The following is a 25,276-nucleotide window of genomic DNA, read 5'->3' on the forward strand; positions in this document are numbered from 1 at the left end:
AAAAAGATTGTGTGTGTGTGTGTGTGTGTGTATATATATATATATATATATATATATATATATATAGTCTTTTTCTCATATTATCTTCCATCCTGGTCTATCCCAAGAAACTGGACAGAGTTCCCTGTGCTATGCAGCGGGACCTCATGGCTTATCCATGCTAAATGGAATAGTTTGTGTCTGCGAACCCCAGACTCCCCGTCCATCCCACTCCCCCCGCATCGTGGGGCTTGCCAGGCTCTACCATGATACCCACCCCCAAAGTGCACACTGCTGGCCCAGTGGCATCTTCTGAAGATGGCCATCTGTTGGGACGATGCTGTGTCTCCTAGGACAATGAGGGACCATTTCTCTGGGGCGCAGGTGTGGAGGAGGGAGGAGCGAGTCAGATGGGTAGCCCAAGAACTATCATCCATCTCCAGACTCCTGCAGGGTGGCCCTCCCCTTGAGAGGACACACGAGGCCTGACCTAGACGCACTTCTCTTCCTAACACGGGGCACTAGGGCTTCTTTTGCTTTTTATATTTTTAATGAAAAACACCCCCAACCCCACCCACATGGTGAATGGAAGTCAAAGGGGCAATGGTACCACTTGTTGTCCCCGCTTCTTCCAAAATCTCCAGCTGTCCTGCAGCTAAGCCTGGGAAACCCACTAAGGCCACAGGGAGAATCGAGCTGAGCCTAATGGGCATGCACAGCCGCAGGGGTCTGATGCAAATCAAATACTCCCCGCGGGCTTCGAGCTGGAAAAGGTGAGCAGACTGTAGACCAAAACATGGCCTCAGGCCTCTGCCTCCTACAGAGCCGGCCTCGGCCCCCTCAGCTTCAGCTCACCCCTCACCATGCACAGAACCCTGTGACCTCGCTGCAGCCTGACTTCCAGGCCAGAGAAAGAGGTTGGTCAAAGTGATGAACAATGAACAAAACCCCAAGCCTTCAAGTCTGTCCAGATGTCAGTTGCTCCCAAGTAGAGACAGGGAAGATAGAAAAACATCAAAAAGGGAGTCTTTTCTTTTCCTTCTACCTTTCTTTTTTTGTCTTTTTGCCATTTCTTGGGCCACTCCTGTGGCATATGGAGGTTCCCAGGCTAGGGGTCGAATCGGAGCTGCAGCCGCTGGTCTACACCACAGCCACAGCAACGTGGGATCCTTAACCCACTGAGCGAGGCCAGGGATCGAGCCTGCAACCTCATGGTTCCTAGTTGGATTCGTTCCGCTGCGCCACGACGGGAACTCCTCCTTCTGCCTTCTTCCTAACTTCAGTGATGCCCAAGCAGGACTCATCTCAAGTCAGAAGGGTGGAGAAAAGATCAGTGTTTTCCCAATGGTTCTCCTACACTGACGCTAGCAGGAATCAGTAAGGAGGCATTCTCATCAGGCAAGGGCTCTCCTGTCTGTTCCAGTGCTGGGGAGTGCCTACAGCGCCCCACATGATGGACTGAATGCTGAGTCTCCCAGGTGGGCCCTGTCTCCCCGCTTCCTAGAGCGCTCGGAAGCCAGCAGAAGTATGTGTCTGTGGCACAGGATTGCACATCGTCTGTCTCGCCACTGGACCCTCACCTTGGCTCTGAGAAAAGAGAAACAACTACACAGACTAAATGCCCTGAAGACTTACAAATGATGGCCAAATGTCTGGATGTGGTCCAATCACCCCCCCCCCCCCGAGCATCCTCCTCCAATTCGGACAGCAGTTAAGAGGTGCACATCTGGCCTGCGAAGGACCAAACGCACATTCTCCTTGGCGGACAAACCACTGGTCCACAGCAGAGCCCTGTCAGCGGGGACTTTTCCTCCATTTGGGTTCCCTGACTCATGTTTGGATTTATCTTTGCCTTTGTCTCCTGAAAATGTGGTCAAAAGCTATTGATCAGTGTCTCTGGCACTGCAGATTTGTCTTCCCTTTCCCCTAGGGGTACTTTTCTGAAGGAAAAAGAGAAACGCAATTGAATGGAAAGTGAACTTGGAATTCAGCACACCCCATGCATCTGCCAAAAAGGGATGGCAGAGAGTCCCAGATCCAACAAAGAAAAACTAGTGCGCATTTACTACACCGCGTTTTCCTCTTGACCTGACCATTGGGGCACTTTAGGAGAAACCAAAGCATTTCATGACTTTTGAAGGTGTCACAAACTTTACAGAACCTTTCAAAGAGATATTGAGAGAAAAGGAAGTCATGGTGGCCAATGATAAACAAACTACCAGACCCGTTGAAATTGGTTTAAGACCCAACAAGGCAACATAATGAATGCAGCCCTTGGTAAAGGAACGGTTCCCGACGCTACATAGGAGAACAAAGCCACTGAGAGGAGCCAGGTGGCTAGAATGAAGCACCAAACAGCCCATTGGCATTGCTCAACCTGATCACCCGCTAAAGAAGAGAGAGCTCACAAGGAAGACACTGGAAGGCAGGTGACAGACACTGCAGATCATCTTCTAGAAAGCTCGGCCTCCGTCTCCACCACGTTCCTTGGTTAAAGGCTGCCTCCACGCTCCACGTTCACACAGTACCGCTCCAGGCCAGGTACAAGGGCAAGCGCCCTGAGGCCAGAGCTGAACGAGACATGATCCCGGACCTCAGGGTGAGCCTTATAAGGATTCGATGATGGCCTTCGCTCGTGACACAGTGAGTGGGTTAAGGATCTGGCATTTTCACTGCAGCGGCTAGGTTGTTGCGGTGGCACGGGTTTGATCCCTGGCTTGGGAACTTCCACATGCTGCAGGTGTGCCCCCCCCCCAAAAAAAGAATCCTCTGAGGCAGGCGTGTGTGTGTGTGTGTGTGTGTGTGTGTGTGTCTGTCTGTCTGTCTGTCTGTCTATCTTTTTGCCTTTTCTAGGGCCGCATTCACGGCATATGGAGGTTCCCAGGCTAGGGGTCGAATCAGACCTGCAGCTGCCGGCCTACACCAGAGCCACAGCCACGCCAGATCCAAGCCATGTCTGCGACCTACACCACAGCTCATGGCAACATCAGATCCTTAACCCACTGAGCAAGGCCAGGGATGGAACCCACAACCTCATGGTTCCTAGTTGGATTCGGTAACCACTGCGCCACGACAGGAACTCCTGAGGCAGGTGTTATTATCTCCATTTGATGAATTTATGGCCTGAGATTCAGAGAAGTATCTTCTCCAAAGCTGCCCAACTTCCAAGTGGCTGCACTCTTATCCACCGTGTTACAGGGTCTCAGCCGGGTACAGAGAACCGAGGAAGTTTAGAGGCGGGATGGACCCCTTATGGATTGGGTATGTGAGTATTTTAAGATCAGGGAAGACTCTATGGAGGAAGACGCATTTAAGTGGGGGCTGGAAAGTGTGGGTAGGTTTGGGTATGTGGAGGCAAAGGGGAAGGAGGCAGTGGGAGGACAGACGTAACTATTTCAGATGGAGAAAGGATGGTATAGAGAGAAGCACAGAGGCATGCGAAACTGAAAACGACTTGGGAAACAGTCTGGCTGTGTTGTGTGAGAAGAAGCAAGGGATTCGATGGAAGAGGCTGCGTAGGACGGAGGTGCAGAGGGCCCTGAAAAAAAGGAGTAGCAGATGAAGAAATGAATGAACAAATCTAAAGCAGTTGTCCAAGGAAGATGCGTGTTTAACCCTGGAGCTACAATCCTTTAAAAGCAGCTATGTTCCTGCTTTCCTTCTGTCTACAGGCAAACACTAGAGATATTTTAGGACCAACTCTGGGTTGCTAGTGTGTGTGTGTGTCTGTGTGTGTGTGTGTGTGAGAGAGAGAGAGAGAGAGAGAGAGAGAGAGAGGGAGAGTGAGAGTGAGAGAGAAATTCAGGAACTATGATCCCAATTCTCAGAAATTGGGGACAGAAGTTGCCTTTGCTCATAGGGGAGTCCACTGCCATGGACCTGGTTCATCCGCAGCACTGGAAACTTTAACTGAAGGTACAACTTTAATTAGAATAGCCTCGAAGCATCATTCCATAAATTCCTCTCCAAGCAGAGGTTTTATATTTTTCTGAGCAAAACTAGCATTTGGGAATTAAAACGTTGCATTTCAAACTACTCTGTGCTGAATGGATGTTAGTATCCATTTTACGGTTAAATGTGAGACACATGTGGCCATAAACACCTATCTGTGTAGTGTCCCTATAGATATAAACAGTGAGCTCTTAAGAGCCATTTCCATATTGCCTAATGAATATTAGCAGATGGAAGTTATTTCTAGATTACAAAACTTTTGGTTACGCTAGAAACTTCAGCTTTAACACATTTGTATGAAAAAATTTTCTGAGACAGAGGGATTAATGAATGTAATATGCAATGGGCACATGTGTGGCTGACTCATTCTAGATGAACAAAAGCATTCTCTTAAAGGCATCCATTCTCCAGGCTCCCCACAGCATTAGGCCCTGTTGAGTTTGGGCTTCTGTCTTTTCTCAGCATGAAATTCACTGCCTTTACTAGCCTGATTTACCAAAAGAGAAGTAGATACATGGTCTAGAGCTGAGAACCTGGTCTTTGGTCCCGCGACCAAATGCCAAAAGTGATTCACCATTCCAAGATGGTCTTTGGCCATCTTTATATTGCAGTAGCCAGTGTGTACCCAATTTGATTACTTAGAGACAGGATATTTTGTGGTTGATTTTAAGACTATTCATGTAAGAACTCCAAAAATCTCATAAGGAAAGGTTCTCCTGTGTTTCGATTAAACTTACCTACTGTGACAGTCTGTAATTTTTACTATTGCATACTTTTAGAAACTTATACACATTTGCATGGCAGAAGTATCATGAGAATTTAGAATCATGAAAAGAGATTGGATTTGTTTTCTTTTTTCTTTTTGTCTGGAAACCCACATCTTAATTGATTTCTTTGATGTTTATTTGCAATACCTTATAAATCTACGAGTGAGAACATTTCCCTGATAAAAAGCAATATTGAACACCATTTAAAATGGGAAATTGGTTCCAGAAGGTTTTTTTTTTTTTTTGAGGTATAGCCAGCTTTTTAAAATGGCATAAATGATGCCAATAGATAATTTAGGCATCACATTTGCCGTCATCCAACCACTCATACTCAGCCATTGTGCTCTATGCATTTAGTTGGCTACTTTGCTCAGGTGTCTTGGCAGCCATTTTGTACAGCTGATCCATCTGGTCACCAAGGCGACTGAGAACGCTCGTCAAATGGAGGTTTCTTACTGGCTGAGGCCTTATGGCTTCAGCAACAGACTAACAAACCACCATGTTCAGAAACTCAAAATCCCCTCTTTTCTCTGCTGGCTTACATCAGCGGCCTCAGCCTGGGAAGAGTGGTTCTAAATGGCAGAATTGAAATGGAAAGGAAAAGACTTCCTGTAGGTCTGCTTTTCACTCCTAAAATCAAATGGTAATTGTGAATCACATGCCCTCTTCTGAAGGACATCAAAGAAGGATTATTGATTGAATCTTGTTTTGAAATATGAAGCTGAAACTGAGAAAATACTTGACACATCTTCATATCAACTTTGTAGATAAGTGGATCAGTTCCCAGCAGAATATACATTCTTTTCAAGTTTACATGGAACATCCTCCAGTATAGATGATGTATGAGGCCATAAAATAAGACTTGGGGAATTTGAAAAGATGGAACTCATGCAAAGTGTGTTCTCCATGCACAATTTAGTGAACTTAGACATCAACAGCAGAAAGTTGTTGGGGAAACTCACCAATATGTAGAAAGTATACAACATAATTCTAAGTAAGCTGAATCAAAGAAGAAATCACAAAGGAAATTTGAAAATACTTTCATTGAGGTAAATGAAAATGAAGATACAACATATCAAAATTTATGAGATTCAGGGAAAGTAGTGCTTAGAGGGAAATTTATCTATATTATAATCACCTACATTAAACAAGAAGAAAGGCTTTGAGTAAATAACCCAATCTTCCATGTTGAAACATGGGAAAAAGAAGAGCAAGTTAAACCCAAAGCAACCCGAAGGAAGGAATAATAAATATCAGAGGCAAAATTAAAGAAATAGAGGGCAGAAAAACAATAGATAAGATCAATAAAACCAAAAGTTGGTTCTTTGAAAGATCAAAAAATTGACCAACATTTAGCTAAACTGAACAAGGAAAAGAGAGAGAGGAACCAAATTACTGAAATCAGGAGTAAAAAAAGGGACATGACAACTGACCTTACAGAAAAGAAAATTATAAGGAAATGTTATGAACAACTGTATACCAACACATTAGATACCCCAGATGAAATGAATAAATGCATAGAAATATATAAACTGCGAAAACTGTCTTAAGAAAAAAGAAAATCTGAATAAACAAAGCCCAGGCCCAGAGGGCTTCATTCTATCAAATACTGAAGGAAGAATTAACAATAATCTTTCATAACTCTTCTGAAAACCAGAAAAGGAAACAATTCTAACTTATTCTATGAGGCCATGATGCCAAAGCTGTTAAAAACCCTACAGACCAATATCCATGATAAATATAAGCACAAAACTTATCAACAAAATATAAGCAAAGCAAATCTAGCAACATGTAGAAAGAAATATATACTGTGACCAAATGAGATTTATCTCAGGAATGCAAGGCTGGTTTAGCATACAGAATATAAAAAATATAATACACCAGGATATCCTCTTGAGGTATAGTGGGTTAAGGATCTGGCATTGCCACATCTGTGGTGGAGGTTTGATCCTTGGCCCAGGAACTTCCACATGCTATGGATGTAGCAAAAAAAAAAAGTAATGGTAAAAAATCATACTGCTAGAATAAAGGAAAAACCCCACATGATTATTTCAATAAATTCAGAGAAAGTATTTAACAAAATTCAATATTCTTTCATGATGAAAACACTTGACAATCAAAGAAGAGCGGGGAACTTTCTCAAATTGATAAAGGGCATCCACAAAAAACCCAGTGCTAACATCCTATTTAAGGGTGAATGTATAAAAGCTTTCCACATAAGATCAGGAACAAGAAGGCTATTGGCTCTTGCCTCTTCTACTCAATATTATATTAAAAGATATTGTGAATGCAGTCAGGCCAGAAAAAGAAATAAAAGATATCAAGACTAGAAAGGAAGCAGTGAAATCTTTATCTGCAAATAACATAATCCTGCATGTATAAAATTCTGAGGAAATCACTAAAAAATATTAGAACCAATAAATGAGTTCAGCAAGGAAGCAGAATGTAAGACCAATATACAAAAATGAAACGTATTTCTATACACTTGCAAAAAGTGACCTGAAAATTAAGTTATGAAAATGACTCCATTTCCAATAATAGCAAAAATAATAAAATATATAGGAATGTATTTAATAAGAGAAGTGCCAAGTCTATACTCTGAATACTACAAAACATTGTTGAAAAAAATTAAAGACCTAGATAAATGAAAAGTCACCCCATGCTCACAGACTGGAAGGCTTTAATATTGTTAAGGTGTCAACACCTTCAAATTGATCTACAATTTGCAGAAATTAACAAGCTGATCCTAAAATTCATAGGGCAATTCAAAAGACCCACAACAGCAAAAACAATCTTGAAAAAGAAGAACAAAATTGGAGGCCCCACATTTCCCTGTATAAAAACTTACTACACATAAAGAAATCAAGAGCATGAGGAACTGGTTTAGGTATATTTTGGTACAACTGAGAATCTAGAAATAAACTCTCACATTTATAATAAATTGACTTTTTTTTTTGTCTTTTTTTTTTTTGTTGTTGTTGTTGCTATTTCTTGGGCCGCTCCCGCGGCATATGGAGGTTCCCAGGCTAGGGGTTGAATCGGAGCTGTAGCCACCGGCCTACGCCAGAGCCACAGCAACGCGGGATCCGAGCCGCGTCTGCAACCTACACCACAGCTCACGGCAACGCCGGATCATTAACCCATTGAGCAAGGGCAGGGACCGAACCCGCAACCTCATGGTTCCTAGTCGGATTCGTTAACCACTGCGCCACGATGGGAACTCCAATATAATAAATTGACTTTTGACAAAGGTATGAAGGTCATTCAATGGAGAATACACAATGGTGGGATAACTGGATATCCACACGCAGAAGAATAAATTTGAATCCCTACCTCAAACTATGTGCAAAAATTAAAATGGATCAGAGACCTAAATATAAGAACTAAAACTAGTACTGCAGGAATTGGCACATTATAAATCAACTAGACTTTATTATTATTATTATTATTTTTTGTCTTTCTGCCATTTCTCAGGCCGCTCCCGCAGCATATGGAGGTTCCCAGGCTAGGGGTCGAATCGGAGCTATAGCCACCGGCCTACGCCAGAGCCACAGCAACGCGGGATCCGAGCCGCGTCTGCAACCTACACCACAGCTCACGGCAACGCCGGATCGTTAACCCACTGAGCAAGGCCAGGGGCCGAACCCGCAACCTCATGGTTCCTAGTCGGGTTCGTTAACCACTGCGCCACCACGGGAACTCCTACTAGACTTTAATTTTTAAAAAAGAACTAAAACTATAAAAATCCTAGAAGTGTAAATCTTCCTGACCTTGAATCAGACAATTATTCTTTAGATATAGCATGAAAAGTACAAGTGACAAAAGAGGAAAATAGATAAATTGGACACCAGCAAAATTATAAACTTTTATGCCTCAAAGGATACCATCGAGAAAGTGAAAAGACAACTCAAGAATGGGAGAACACATTTGCAAATCATATATCTGATAGGGGTCTTGTATCCAGAATGTATAAAGGCCACTTACAATTCAACAGTGAAGAGAAAATAACAATTAAAAATGGTCAAAGGATCTGAATAGACATTTTTCTAAAGGAGATATACAAATGGCCAATAAGAACATGAAACGATGTGTAACGTCATTAGTTACCAGGGAAATGCAAATCCAAACCACAGGGAGACACCACATCACACCTACTAAGATATATTCAAAAAGACAGGGAGAACCTTTGTTGGGAGAACCAAGGGTAAGGAGGCTTAAGGGTTGGCCAGTGGAGCCCAGCATAGTTAGAATGACCCGTTTCAGGCCCTTAGTGCTGAATCCTGGGCCTTACATTTCTGTGGACCTCAACACTGGCTGAAGCAGTGCCTGTGTGTCTCATGGGCTGCCAGCTGAAGGCTTACATGGCATAGACAAGTGTATTATGAAGCAGAAAGTGGGGTGTCAGGGCAGAGGTTAGTATTAATAATTTCATGACCTTTGATACCAAAAAGGGATGGGTTTGAATCTCAGTTCGACCACTTGTTAGTTGTATGACCTTAAGACATTTACATATTTTCTCTGAGCTTCATTTTCCTCATCTGTAAAATGGGGATTACAGTATTACCAACCTCTCATAGCATGTTGTGGAGATTAAATACGGTAATACTGAGGCCAAGGTCAGCATAGAGAGAATGATCAGTGTTAAGTGGTATTGTGTTTCTGTTATTCTGGTTCTTGTTGTTATTGCTAGAATGAGATTCACTTCCATAATCATGAATGTCTAGAACATGCAATCCTCTAATGCACAAAAGGCCTACAAAAAGCCAGGCCCACGCACGAGTATGCAATTTGTTTTTTCCCCCACTGTATTGTGATTCCCCTTATTTAAAAAAATTTTTTTATTCAAGTATAGTTGATTTACAATGTTGTGTCAATTTCACGAATGCAATTTAAAATTTAGAGTTGCCAAAAAAATAAATAAATAAATAAAACTTAGAGTTGCACTAAAGTGATGATGAATAATTCTAAATGTATTATTTTGGCTCGTCTTTGGCACTGGGCCCAAGACGAGCACACGTGGCCTTTAGCCTGGCTGCTCAGTATCCCAGAACTAAGATTATACAGGTATCCATAGTACTACCATATGACCCAGCAACCCTACTCTTGGGCATATATCCGGACAAAACTTTCCTTGAAAAAGACACATACCCCCGCATGTTCATTGCAGCATTATTCACAATAGCCAAGACATGGAAACAACCCAAATGTCCATCGACAGATGATTGGATTAGGAAGATGTGGTATATATACACAATGGAATACTACTCAGCCATACAAAAGAATGACATCATGCCATTTGCAGCAACATGGATGGAACTAGAGAATCTCATCCTGAGTGAAATGAGCCAGAAAGAGAAAGACAAATACCATATGATATCACTTATATCTGGAATCTAATATAGGGCACAAATGAACCTTTCCACAGAAAAGAAAATCATGGACTTGGAGAAAAGACTTGTGGTTGCCAAGGGGGGAGGGAGAGGGAGTGGGGTGGATTGGGAGCTTGGGGTTAGTAGATGCAAACTATTGCTTTTGGAATGGATTAGCAATGAGATCCTGCTGTGTAGCACTGAGAACTATGTCTAGTCACGTATGATGGAGCATGATCACGGGAGAAAAAAGAATGTATACATGTATGTGTAACTGGGTCACCATGCTGTACAGTAGAAAAAACATTGTATTGGGGAAATAACAATAAAAAAATAAAAAATATATGAGTAACAAATAAATAGATAAATAAAATTTGACTCTAAAAAAAAAAGATTATACAGGTTTCCAAAGCTACCTTCAGGATAAGCTGTTTCAACCACCTGCTGCCCCAGCAAACAAGAGCCTAGGAAGTACTTGGGCAAGATGGTCACGGAGCACAAGAATGTGCCGTGGCTCCATAATTATAGCTCTCAAGTGGAGCAGAGAGGAGTGAAGTACTTGAACAGCGTGTGCTCTTCAGTCCCTCCTTTCTGGGGCCAGGCTCAGGCACCCAGAGGGACTGTGATTCACGCAAAGATACTGCAATATGGAGAGAGAGAGACAAAGGAGTTCCCTGGTGGCATGGTGGGTTTAGGACCTGGTGGTGTCACTTCAGCAGCTTCGGTTACTGTTACTGTTACTGCTGTGGTGCGGGTTTGATTCCTGGCCCGGGGAAGAGAGAGAAAGAAGAAAATTCTTCTGGGAATCCATATGAGCCCAACAAAATTGGGCAGAGCCCTGTGCTTTCCTAATACCACTTAACCCCTACACAGCCTGGAGGGGCCCCAAACTACTCCTGTGAAGGCTGGATTCTGATTCTGAGAATCACCTCCATGGGAAAAGTCAAGGACTATTTACTGGCCCAAGAGGACTGTTATCATCGCCGTCAACAAATATTTATCGGCTCCATGTGAAATGCGTTTTGTCATCAGAAAGAGCTGGGCTCCAAATCTTACTATCCATGTGACCTCAGGCGGGTCATCTAACTCTCTCCGCCTTGGTTTTCTCCTGTTAGAGGTTGAACATTAAAGCCCATCTCACAGGACTGTCGGGAGGATTTAATTAGATGCTACATGTGAAAGGCGTCTGTAAATCACAGTCTGCTCCCCGATTGTTGTTACGTGCAGAAGGGTGGATATAAGGCCTTTGGAAAAGAAAGCGATGTCATGGGCAGCCGAGGCCCTCGAGTATGAGTTTTGTGGAACAAGAGGGTCTTGAAACACTGGCAGGTGTGAGGACGGAGAATGGAGAGCATCGCAAGCAGCTGTATGAATGACCTGAGCAAAGGTAAAAGGGGTAATGAGACCAGCATGTTCAGGCAAAAGACGCACATTTACAGCTCTAAAAAGCTCCAGAGAACACTGTGGAATCATTAGCAAACCCACGGTCTCATGGTCTAAGTTCAGGGTTCACAGGCCACCTGATCTGAGGATCCGGAAATCCAGGCAGCACAGTCCTCCTTGTCCCTTGACCCCAATGCTGAGCTGCATGCTCGGGTCACAGGGCAGGGACATTTTTCCCTCCTGGCCAAGGCACCTGTCTCCTAGGAGTGACTGCCACTCTGCCGCTGACACAGCCCATATAGCCAGACATGAAGCTAAGATGAAAATAACAATATGTATATTAGCCACTGAAATAGCCTAGTCCTTAAAGCAACTGGATTCCTGATTGGAACACTTAAGTGGGGAAGGAGAAAGTCCTTTAGAAAAAAGCAGGAATCTACGAAACAAGTGGATCAAATATATACGTTTACATACATACCTATGCGCATTGTGTCGTTATGGAAAATAAGAAAAGGTTAATCATTGGGAAAAAAAAAGCACAATTTTTTTTTTGGTCTTTTGTCTTTTTAGGGCCACTCCCACAGCATATGGAGGTTCCCAGGCTAGGGGTCTAATCGGAGCTGTAGCCGCCGGCCTATGCCAGAGCCATAGCAACCTCAGATCTGAGCTGCACCTGCGACCTATACCACAGCTCATGGCAACGCCGGATCCTTAACCCACTGGGCGAGGCCAGGGATTGAACCCGCAACCTCATGGTTCCTAGTTGGATTCGTTTCCACTGCACCAAGATGGAACTCCAGGAAGAAAACAGCACAATTTAATGTGATTATTCTCTTAAAAGTCCAATACCCTTCTAACCTTGCTCTTTTAATTTTACGAATGCTAGAGGTATTTTATGTTTGAAGATACATTTGGAAATCATTTAGGTTGTCAGTTGGCTAGGCTTGTTTTAATTCACTTTCCTACTGATGTCTGCCCCTGTGAGCAGAACAGATGTGGTGAAGGCAGGATGGATCTATACCCACATCACAGAGCTCTTCTTCTAAGAACCATAAGTGCTTTGGTTTCCAAACATTAAAGATGAACTGATAAACCCTAGCACGGGTGCCTGGTGACCTCGTTGGCTCTATCCATTTTCATCCAAGTGACTCAGTGACATGTTTTCAGCTCTTCTTGCTCTAACCTTCTCCCTCGATGCCATAGATTTTGCTAGCTCTTCAATATTTTACACCTTTCTGTGCAGTTGCTTTATCTGCGAAACAGAAATGATAATATGACCCACCCCATAGGGTTGTTGGGAGGATAAAATCAATTGCTTCACATAAAATGCTTATTAAAACAGTGCCCAGCATGTAGTAAGCACTCCAAAAAAGTGAGCTATTATTATCACACCAAACCTATCATTACCTCCTTCACTCTCTCTGAATGGCACTGGCATCTGCCCATTTGCCTAAGGTGGGAACGATGACCTGGTCCTTGACTGTTCTTTCTTCCTCAACCTGCCACATCTGAAGAATCGGGTTCTTAAGTGTGCATGGAGCTTTCCGAAATGCAAGTCTGCCCACGCCATGATTTGCCCATAACCTGCACTAGCTCATACTCCCAAGCGCCACATACACACGTGTAAAGTCTTACAACCAGCAAACCGGAGTGCCACCTCCAGTCTCTTGGTGGTGTTCCCCAAAGCACTCTGTCGAGCAGGATTATGAGGTCACATATGGGTCCAGTGGAATGGGGTGCTGTGATTGATTACCAATGTCTTCTATGAGAAGGGTGGGGGTTGGGGAGGCTGATGACCCATATGTTGTGAATTTGTAGACCCTACTATAGGATCATGGGCAAGCTCCTTACTTAACAAGGCATAGAAGGCTTTCATGCTCTGACCTCTAACTAATCTAGCTTCGCCTCTCTCCTCTCTGCTGCAGTCACGCCAAGCTGCACATTGTTCCCAGAACCACCATGCTCTTTCTCACTGCCCTGTCTTTTTTGCACACTATCCTCCCAGCTTGCAATGCTCGCCCCCTTTCACCTGACCCCTACAGTGTTCTGAGACTCAGCTCAGCTTCTGACCACCCCAGTCTGGGTTTGAAGCTTTTCCTTCGTATTTCCACAACCCCATGTGCATATTGCAACTAGCACTTGAACCACATTACATTATAATTACCTAGTTATATGTCTGTCCCCCCGTCCCGCACGGCTCCCAACTAGACTAGCAGCTTACTGTGCTCATGGCCGGGGCCATGCAACAAAAACTTACTGAGACCCAGTTAAATGCCAGGCACTAGGGATTACCTGACTTCGAATTGATAGCTGCTCGAATGGGTACTCACACAGCACTCTGCCTAGGACAAGGATTCACTGAGGAGGAAAGCACATCTAAGCTGGGTTTTAGAGGCCGAGGAGGGGAGACTTTCATGGGCTTACGAGCCAGCATGTGCACAGTATGATCGGCCGGCATTTACTAGAACCTACCAAGGTGCAGGCACTGAGCTAAGTGCTTTAGGTATATTGCAAATACAAGCATCTGTAAAGGCCCAGGCAGGCCTTAAAGAGCAGAACAGCCAGTTCAGGAACAGTGAGAAGTTCAAGGTAGTTGGAGCAGAGGGCAGGGTAGGGATTAGTGGGAGATGAGACTGGCGAAATAGGCTGGGCCTGACTGAGGAATGGCTGGGCCGAGAGACTTGGCCGCATCCTTCCTCATTCCTGCTGGAACTGGGACGGGTCAGGTGGGGTGGGGTGGGGTGGGTGCAACAAGGAGAAGGCCCTTCTGCCTTCAGGTCGGCAGAGGAGGAAGACTCTTCCCAAAGGAAGGCAGGCTCCTTTCTTTTCATTCCTTAAGCAGAACCTCATTCTAAATTCCTTTGAGATGCTAAAAATCCTCTTTTAGGCTGAAGAATGACCTGCGGATGCAGAAAGCCCCAGAACTGAAATGTGCAGGATGTCCACAGATCCCGCCCAAATCCTGATCACTGCCCAAACCAAATCCATCTGCCCCGCTCCAATGACCATTTTGTAGGGAGTGGTGTGTGGGGAGAAGGAAAGCTAGAACAGAAAAAAAAAAAAAAAAAAAAAAAAAAAAAGAAAGAAAGAAAAAGCAAAGAAACGGAGAGAGAAAGGCATGGCTCCATGCTCCAACAAGCCTGAGTCCAAAAGATACTAGTGCAGAAAAGTGCTCTCTCTCTCGGGTTGTTGACTAAAAATGATAAAGAACTTATGAGCCCACAGCACGAAATCCCTAGGTTCCTTTTCTGGTTTAGACTTCTAGTGCTGTGTGCACACACCGGGGGCAGGCGCTCTAGAGCACCGCTGCACACTCTCCAACCAGAAAATCTCCAATTCCCCAATCCAACCACATTTGGGGACAATGTCATCCCTCAGTCCTCTAAGCAACTGCTGCTGTTATGTGAGTGTGAGTAATATGTCACCTCCCTACACAAACAAGAAAGAAGTGTTACCAAGGAGAGTGGGGGTGTGTTCCAAATTTAGCTTTCAACCTCTGCCCATATGGTTGGTGGGTAAAAAAATTATTACCAAGCCAACACAATGTAACCTGATATTAAGAGTTCCATTCTAGCTCTGTGAAACCAGGGCTAGGACCAGCCCAGGGTATTCATTTGTCCTAAGGCCCGCTGTCTGGTACAGGGAGACCCAACTCTAAAGGTGGGTCTTGCTTTGGTGCCCCATGAGTTGGCCGATGAGACTCCCATCCAAGTTTGGGATAGGGGCTGAAGACATTTTCATTGGTTAGCACAGAGATTTCAGTGGGAGTCTGTCAAGTTCAACAGGAAATAATGGGTTCTGAGAAAAAAAAATGTATCTGAATCTGGTTAATTCCAAATTCAGTTTCCAATTCCAGGATTCCTACTGCTAGATTGCAGAGGAACTGAAAATGCGGGGCTCTTTCATTGGCCGGCAGAACTTTGGAAGAGAGACATTTTCTCCCACTTGTGGTAGAAAGAGCTAGCGATTTAATCCTAGAAGCTTTAAGGATGAAGGAAGGAAAACAATCGTTTAAAGTACCCCCTTTACCCCATGTGTGCTAGTAAAATGTTTAACAACTGGCTCTCAAAAAAAAAAAAAAAAAAAAAAAGCATACATGTTGGTTTATTTTTAAAGTTTGCTGGAATAAAGGATGTGGAACATACAATTTACAAATAATAAAAACTATATGATGTTCTTTGTTGTAAATTCCATATAGCCAGTTGGTTCTCAGAGAGCTTTCACTGATTTTTTGCCAGATTCTGGCATCTATGGCCAAACCAGGGATGCGATTAACAAGCAAGTTCCTGCAAGAACACACTTGATGTGTGGGTTTACATTAAGGAGCAAGACAAAAATGAAATAACAAAGGTGTATGCGGGAACGTCACTCCTTCATCAGTGATAGGAGTGACTTTTCTTGCTGAATCGGATAACAATTTTCCAATACAGGAAGAATAGTTTCTCAATGTATTGTGCTATTCACAATGTAACGGCTATAGAGACAACACGATATCAAGTTTAATCTGCATTATTAAAATTTTTTCCCATCACTTTCTTAAGTCTAGATTCTAGACAATCAACAAAACAATAAGTCAAGCCCTGATGTGCAGTTTTTGGTGACTTCTGGGGTGTAAATTTTCCATCATGGTCTATTTCTTTGTTTTTTTTTTTTTTTTTTTTTTTGCCTTTTAGGGCCACACCTGCAGCATATAGAGGTTCCCAGGCTAGGGGCTGAATAGGAGCTACTGCTGACGGCCTACACCACAGCCACAGCAACGCCAGATCTGAGCCAAGTCTGCGACTTATACCCCAGCTCAGGGCAATGCCGGATTCTTAACCCACTGAGTGAGGCCAGGGATCGAACACACAACCTCATGGTTACTAGTTGGATTTGTTTCCGCTGCACCACAATGGGAACTCCTATCATGGTCTATTTCAAGCTACCCATGTGAAGGTACTACCCACAGGGTTGGGAAGAGTATATAGTACTTCCACCGGCCAGGCACAATTAGACACAAATAACCCTGAGAACATAGATAATAGTACTTCTTATAAAATAATGATGATGTGATGAGTTTTGAGTATTTTTTTTTTGTCTTTTTTGCTATTTCTTGGGCCGCTCCCGCGGCATATGGAGGTTCCCAGGCTAGGGGTCCAGTCGGAGCTGTAGCCACCGGCCTACGCCAGAGCCACAGCAACGCGGGATCCGAGCCGCGTCTGCAACCTACACCACAGCTCACGGCAACGCCAGATCGTTAACCCGCTGAGCAAGGGCAGGGACCGAACCTGCAACTTCATGGTTTCTAGTCGGATTCGTTAACCACTGCACCACAACAGGAACTCCTGTTTTGTTTTTAATAGCATATATCTAATTATAAATCCATAGACTTTAATTTTTAATAACAGCTAGGTTTGGAGTTCCCTGGTGGCCTAGTGATTGAGGATCCAGTGTTGTCGCTGCTGTGGCTTTGGTTATTGCTGTGGTGTGGGTTCGATCCCTGGTCTAAGAACTTCTGTATGCCACAGGTGCAGCCAAAAAAAAAAAAATGGCTGATGAAAATTCTGAAAGGAACAATGGCTCTTGTGAGCCAGTGCAAGCCAGGGCTCCAACACCACGGCCCAGGCCCTGTTCATGAGTCTATTCCACCACGGGGTCCAAGGGTAAGGAGAGGCACAAGGCAGAGACACTGAGAACAGGCTAGTCCTCCCCATACAGCCTGGGGCCTGCTGCTCTGCTCTTTACTGCCAAGCTCTGAGGAGGAAAGTTCAGAAGGTAAAGTAAGCACTTAGACATTTTTAATTTATTTTTTTGTCTTTTTGCCTTTTCTAGGGCCGCTCCTGTGGCATATGGAGGTTCCCAGGCTAGGGGTCTAATCGGAGCTGTAGCCGCCGGCCTACACCACAGCCACAGCAACGCAGGATCCGAGCCGCGTCTGCGACCTACACCACAGCTCACAGCAACGCCGGGTCCCCAACCCACTGAGCAAGGCCAGGGATCGAACCCGCAACCTCATGGTTCCTAGTCGGATTCGTTAACCACTGCACCACGACAGGAACTCCACTTAGACATTTTTATAGCAATTTGTAAGTGATTTTTAGGTCTGCTGAGTCTCAGAATTAAAAATTGTGGCTTGGAGTTCCCATCGTGGCGCAGTGGAAATGAACCTGACTAGGAACCATGAGGTTGTGGGTTCAATCCCTGGCCTTGCTCACCCATCGCTGCCGTGAGCTGTGGTGTAGGTCACAGACCTGGCTCGGATTCGACCCCTAGCCTGGGAGCCTCCATATGCCACAGGTACGGCCCTAAAAAGACAACAACAACAACAACAACAAAAGCAAAATAAATAAATAAATAAAAATGGTGGCTTGTATTCTGTAGGCCTTTTTGTCATTTTATTTTTGTAGCAATTCATTTTTATTTTATTTCATTTTACACACGTATTGGTCCCCGACAGATGTGGGAGGAACCACAACAAAACAACAAACAAAATAATCCAGTCCTTATCGGAGACGCACTCACTGGTCTATGCTGTGAGGCCGGAGTCGGAAGGAAGATAGGTGTGAACGGGGACAATGGCCAATGGACATTGGCCACTCAGCCCTCGGGGCTGACCGTTTGTAGCCAGAGGAGGCGCTGTATCCCAGTTTGCTTTTCTAACATGGGGGCAGGAAGGCCACGAGCCTGGAAAGAACTGGGAACTCATGGTAGAGAAACAAATTTAGAGGCTGTGAGTGACAGACTGGGATGTGTTGAAAAGAACTGCTCTGTGGAAAAGTCTGCCTGCCCATCTTTCTCATATATGGTTACTTAAGCTTTAGTCAAATACCTCCAGAGTCAGGAAGCTGACTGCCTCCTGGAGCAATGCATTCCACCCAGGAAGAGCTCGAAGGGTTGGAGGCGTCATCCTTTTGTCAGTCAAAATAGATCTCCTCCTAAATTCCATCTAATGGGTCCAGATCTACCCTCATCTTCCATATGCTAGACCCATAAATAGGAGAAGACAACACGCACGTCTCCCGAATTCTGCCCTGGTGTAGACCCAACATCACGCCTTCTTCTCACGGTCCTGCCACCGACCCCATTTGCAGAGTCTTCACCCTCCTGCTGACTCTCTAAGATGCACCCGAGGCTGCGGACACACAATGTCTCACGCAGCGTGTCCTCCCCCTCACAGGAGCCCCTACCCTTGTGTCGACTGGAATAGGGAGCTCCTATCTCTTTGCTCACAATGTCACTTCGGCTGCCTGAGGATGAAGGATGCTTTGAGGAAGCTAATTAAAGAAGCACTGAGGGTGAGGGCCACCAAATAGGAGGCAAAAAGAAGCAAATGCTGACAAGTAAACATAGCACATGGATAACCAGTATTTCTCAAACATCTGCTAAGTGACAGTTACGGGGCACGGCAGGTGACTGAGCGCTGATAGGTGTACACATAGGATGACGAAGCCTTTTTTTGCTGCCCTGAGGAGCTCGTTGTGAATCAAGGAAACCCCTTTCCCCAGAACGCCATCCTGAAGCTGCCAATGAGATTGGCCCCTGCTCTGACACAGACTCTTCTTAGATACTAGCAGCCTCTACTCCATTTTTCTGTACTTGGTAATTATATTACTGTTGAAATCCACCAATGAGCTACAAATTAAGAGATTCTGTCTGCACTGGTGTTTCTCTTCTCACCTTGAAAGGTTTATTTACCATCAGCCATACGATTAGGCTTGTAAAACAAAATCCAAAGGCACTTTTTAAAAATCAGTAGGGGGTGTTCCCCTTGTGGCTCAGTGGTAACAAACCCACCTAGAATCCACGAGGACGAAGGCTGGATCCCTGGCCTCGCTCAGTGGGTTAAAGGATCCGGTGTTGCTGAGAGCTGTGGTGTAGGTCGCAGACCCGGCTTGGATCCTATGTTGGTGGCTGTGGCGTAGGCCGGAAGCTGTAGCTCTGATTCGATTCCTAGCCTGGGAACTTCCATATGCTGCGGGTTTGGCCGCCAAAAGGTAAAAAAGTAAATAAAAATAAAAGTCAGTAGGTATATTTAGAGATGTTAAGAACCATCCCTGCTATGGATCATTTTGCTGAATCACTAAACATCTCTTAGCTCGGTGTGTATGTAGGCAGGCTCTATGACGACAGTTCCTTTCAGGGAGTTCCCACCGTGGCACAGTGGGTAAGAATCTGACTGCAGCTCGGGTTGCTGCTGAGGCGCAGGTTTGATCCCTGGCCCAATGACATGGGTTAAAGGATCTGGCATTGCTGCAGCTGCAACTCAAATTCAATCCCTGGCCCAGGAACTTCCATATGCCATGGGTGTGGCCGTAAAGAAAAAGATTTCCTTTCCAGAAGACTTACCAAAAAAAAAAAAAAAAAAAAAAAATCGCCTGTAATTTCATTCCTACGAAAGCAAACGAGAAACCTCCTTGTGCCTGGCACAGGCAGATAAGGGGGAGAAAGAGGTGATGGCTGTACCTCTATTCTTTTCACCGTATTAAGAAAAGCTCAAGGACAGCAGTGTCTGAATCAGAAAGAGAGACTCGATAACATGTGCGTGCACGGGTGGCGTTTCAGGGGCCGTGCGGAAGGTCACTGACTGCAAGGCGTTCGATGGCTCTGAGCCCCTCCTCCTCCCAGAGCAGGACCTCAGCCTGGCTTCAGATCTGACCTCCACCTGCAGCCACGAGGATGCTGCTGCTCTCACCCTGCAGGCTCCTCTGATTCGGCTCCCTCGGGACCACTGTTCATCAGAGGAACTTCGGACCACCACCCAGGTTTAATTAGACATCCCATCTTTTCTCTTTAGGATGAGATATTTCTTTTTGGAGGGAGCACTTCCCATCAGAAGGCACCCAAGCTGGATCTCCCAGATCCCGTGGGGACATTGTTCTACTGGGACGGCTTCACTTCTACCTGGCAGCCCAGCTAGAGGTTTGCGGCTTGCCACCTTCCTGCTGGCGCTGCCTCCCCTTCCCCAGCAGTGAGGGGAAACCCTTGCCCTTCTCTTCCTTCTCTCTGCACCAGACGACGACTGTTCAGCGGAGGCTGTCACTCAACTGGCCACCATGGCATCATTCAGAGAAAAGCAATTGCACCCTTCAGCTACACTCATAGTCACTGGTCACCTTTTAATTTGAAAATTCATTATAAAATATAACACAGTGGTCACTGATGGCTGACACTATCCCCAACACTCTCCCAATTCTTAGAGTTACGTGCAAGGCCAAGCAACAAGTCCAAGTTTTACAGCACGGCTCAGACGGGAAGTGTCGCAGGTTCGCCCACCAGCGTGAACCCCAGAAGATGTCCTCTCAAAGAACAAGAAACCAACTCCCTAGAGCATCTCAAGGGATGGCAACTTTAGAGGAAGATTTTCCCTTGCCTCACTCTCAGCCATCACCCACCCACCTGCAGTAATTCTCTAGTTGACATGGCGTGGGGATGGCCCCTTTGGGGGTACACTTACTCAACTGGCAAGTACTATCACGTGAGCACGTGCATCTAAACCCCTTCGCGAGTCAGGGGGACTGCACAAAGCTCTGGGGTGAGGTGGGACTGGCTGTCTTGTCAGTCCATTAGCAAGAACCTCCTGGGTGGATCTGGGAGCCAAGCGCTTTTGGAGTGAGCTCTGCTTGTGGCATTTGATCTCTAAAAGAAACGACCAAGGCAGGAAAGCAGACTGCTTGGAGCTAAAAGCAAGAGAGAATGGAAAGAATCAGGGCCCCTCTCCTGACCCCTCCCCAACTCGTTGTCCGCCCCTGCCCTCCCTGCCCCGCTAATACCAAAGAAAACAAAGCAGAACTAGCCTAGATGCTTTCAAGATGTAGGTGCCTTCCACTTGTGTGACTGGCTATTTACACAACTCAGCAGACATATTTGTCATTGTTTAAATACCTTCTCACTGGGCTGAAAACAAGTTAATGAGTAACTGAAAATGCCACCTTGGGGATGAAAAAGAGGGAGCACATTATAGAGAAATCTGTTGGCCAGAACATCGGGGATGTGATTTATACTTTTAGCTGCGGGCTCTTGGCAACGACAATTAATGTATGACCCAATGGTACGAAATAATATTAATAATAGTACCTAAGTGGGCAACGGCTTTACAGTTTATAAAGGACTTTCATATCCATTATCACGTGTGTTTCATTCAACAACTTATGAAGCGGGCAGGTCAGGAAAGATTTCTGCATTATTTTTGCATATGAGGAATATGAAGCTTGGAGGAGGTGAGTGACTTTGTTCACGGTCAACCCTGGGAAGTGACAGAGGCGGAACCGAGACTCAGCTTGTCTGACGATGTGGATGCAATGCCCTTCTTTCCCTCTATGCCTCAAGCTTCAGCAACCCAAGGGTAGGAGGGTATCCTGTTCACCCACCAGATGGGATCTACTTTCCAGTGTGCAGGACATGGGGTCCCCTTCCACTGAGGTCACATGTTTGAGGGACCAATATCCCAAGAAAGAAGGCTGGAGGGAGTCACCACAAGATCTCGCCTGAGAATCCCAGAGGTGGGATCCTGAGTGGGAAGAAACCTGCTACGTACGTGCCAACGATCTCGACTGGTGCGTTTCCAAGGAGTGCAAGGGAAGCAGGACTGGGGTGTTCACACCAGAAGACATCGCGGGACAGCTGTCATGATCGAGCCCTGGACTTGTTACCAGCAGAACAGTAGAAATGGATATATTACTATATCCACATGCATTTGGAGCTCTGAACAGGACCCAACAACTTTTTCCATTAAAAAAAAAAAAAAAAAAAAAAAAGCCAGGACAGGAATTCCCATCATGGCTCAGCGGAAACGAATCCGACTAGCATCCATGAGGATGCAGGTTTGATGCCTGATCCCACTCAGTGGGTTAAGGATCTGGCATTGCTGTGAGCTGTGGTATAGGTAGAAGATGCGGCTTGGATCCGGCGTTGCTGTGGCTGTGGTGTAGGCCAGTGGCTATAGTTCCGATTCGACCTCTAGCCTGGGAACCTCCATATGCCATGGGCGTGGCCCTAAAAAGACAATAAAACCAAAAACCAAAAAAAAAAAAAAACCCCCACCAACAGGACATTTCATTCTCCTATGAACCTTGTACTCATTCTCCAGCAGGCAATATGCTTTGTTCTAAAGCCTGAAAATGTTGCCGAGGTCACCCATGATAGAAGGCCCATCAGAGGGTTCCTCCTTCACTAGTCTTACCCTTTTCACCAAACCAACCCATTACGAGTTTATTAAAACCTGTGACTGCCAGCCCACACGTGTGAGGGTCTGATTTCACAATTTAGAAGAAGAGTTAAGCCACTGAAGAGCCCTCTACCTCCTCTGTGGGCACAAGCCTGGTAGGAGCAGGAATATGAGGTTACATTTGATCCCCTAAAAAAAAAATAATCGAAATCATTGACTTAAAAGATGTTTCCTAAGCTCATCTGCCTCGAGATTGTAGAGGCACGACTGGAGGGAGGGGATTTTGGGTGCAGGGCCTCAGGTGGCCACAGCTGTGAAGTCTTAATGGCTTCGTTTCAGTGCAGCTGGGAAGGGGTGACCGGGGGCGGAAGCCTGGAGGTGACAGAGAAGAATGTGGCAAGAGGGACACACCTAGGCCTGGATCTCACTTTCCTCCTCACTCCCAGACCAGGAACAAGCCACAAGTTTTCTCTTTTCAGTTCTCCCACGAAAAGGGAGAGACTGAAAGTTTCTTGAGGGCAAATGTTTCCATGAGAAACATCTGTTTCAGATGGCAAGAAATGGCCATTTGTTTTTGTCTTTTCTTGGCTGCACGCAGGGCATATGGATGTTCCCGGGCCAGGGATCGAACCTGAGCCACAGGTGGGACCTATGCCACAGCTGTGGCAACGCCAGATCCTTTAACCCACTGCACCAGGCTGGGGATCAAACCCACACTGCCACAGAGACAAGGCCAGATCTTTAACCTGCTGTGCTGCAGCAGGAACTCCCCATTTAATTTTTTGCATTATTAATTATTTTTTTTTTGCTTTTCAGGGCCACATCTGCAGTATATGGAAGTTCCCAGGCTAGGGGTCAAATCAGAGTTATAGCTCCAGCCTACACCACAGCCACAGCCACAGCCACAGCCGTGCGGGGTCCGAGCTGCATCTGCGACCTACATCACAGCTCACGGCCACGCGGGATCCTTAACCCACTGAGCAAGGCCAAGGATCGAACCCATGTCCTCATGGATACTAGTTGGATTCATTTCTGCTGTGCCATAAATAGGAACGCCTTCTGCTAGGTTTCATTCCACAAATTAAAAGAAAACGACACTCTATTTTCAGAGCTTAGGTATTTTTAAAGGGCCACAAAAGGAGAAAGGACCTGTTCTTGCTCCAGCCCACACTACTCTGGGTACAGCCAGAGCTCACTGATGAGCCTCCTGTCTTCCTAACAAGGAGTCAACAGCATCTTTGCTACCTGGGAGTTGACCCTGCCCTGCGTGAGCCACGGGAGAGAAATTCTAAAAGGCTTTTCAAACCTACGGTCTGTTTCCGCTTTCCTCATCCAGAGAACTAGGTTTCTGCAGTGTCCATTCCTCGGCCCAGCTTGAGACAAGAGTGTCTTTGTTTTCTGACTCACTGTTAGGAAGGCAGTAGGCTCATCAGGTCCAGGGAGGACAGCAGTGAGGGAGTGGTGAGACAGATGTCCTTGAGATAGGTATTTCTTGCTGGGAGGTATTCTGTAAGTGTATATTTCGATTGTGTTTCCAACAGCAGGTATGCACGTGTGCGCACACGGCTGTGTGCGTGTGTTTCTGTGTGGGTGAGACTTGATGGAGACGGGGCAGATGTTTCAGAGGCTTAGTCATCAGGTCTTGGCCAGGGACACATGGCCGGAGCTTGCAGAGCTTCTCAGGGATCAGCCCCCGCCAAAGCACTGGGAGTAGTTAGCTTCCCAAACAGCTTACAATGAGAGCTCTGACAAGGCCAAAAACCAGGAACAATGCTGATGGCAACCTGGCAACAAGACGGTCAGCTTATTGTACCAGGTCCATCACGGATCATCTAGCTTTGGAAGGGAGTCTGAGCACGGGGGTTCAGTTCGAGTGTTTTTTAACTCATGGGCTCAATTCAATCTTTGGAGAAAAGACATGGCCAACTAGGGCTGCTGAGAAAGCCAAAGAGATTCCAGAGAGTTTGGAATAAGAATACTGGTCTTTTGGTTGTTGGAAATATTTTTAGTGCTTCAGGGGTTACAAATACTTTCATAGCCATTATTGCATTTGATTTCACAACTCATGGAGGTAGGCAAGGATTATTATCCCATTTTACAGCTGGAGAAACAGAGGCTCAGAGCTGCTACACAACTTGCTAGAGGTCCCACTGCTAGCAACTATGCTGGGACTAGAGCCCAAGCGTCCTCATCGGTCACAAGGATGACGGGCCTCAGACCTCTCTTCTACTTTCTAGAATACTTTGCTCACTGCGGCACAGGTTAGTGGCTTCTTGGATGCCTCCAGCATTCAGCCTAAATGCCGCAATGCCGCGAGAGCTCAATTAGAAGGTGCTAACGGCTGTAAACCAATCAAGTAGCGATCTGGTTAATATGACCTTATGAGTTGCTAGGTCTCGAGGTGGGCCAGGGATTCTGCATTTCTAACAAGCTCTCAAATGATCCAGATGTCACCGCGCTATGGACCCCACTGGGAGTAGCAAGGGGTAAGGGATATGGCTGAATGTTGGCTATCTGGTTTGAATTGCCTTTTATGGGTCTTAAACAAACAAACAAATAAACAAGGCAATTACTTCTAATTTGCGTCTGCAGGCTCCTGGAGCTCTCGTAGGTCAGCAGCAATGGCAACAGACCGGTTGCTTTAATGGCAGGTGACACTTCACTTTTTGAGTGCTTGCTAGGTG

General features: G+C 45.5%; 1 protein-coding gene across 1 annotated transcript in view; it reads right to left on the reverse strand.

Annotated features, from left to right (window-relative positions):
• The window catches only part of GPC3 (glypican 3), a 437,111-nt gene that overhangs the window by 25,328 nt on the left and 386,507 nt on the right, over nucleotides 1–25,276 (reverse strand). The window lies entirely within an intron of this gene.

The sequence above is a fragment of the Sus scrofa genome, chromosome X (assembly GCF_000003025.6).
Source record: "Sus scrofa isolate TJ Tabasco breed Duroc chromosome X, Sscrofa11.1, whole genome shotgun sequence".
Classification (NCBI taxonomy): domain Eukaryota; kingdom Metazoa; phylum Chordata; class Mammalia; order Artiodactyla; family Suidae; genus Sus; species Sus scrofa.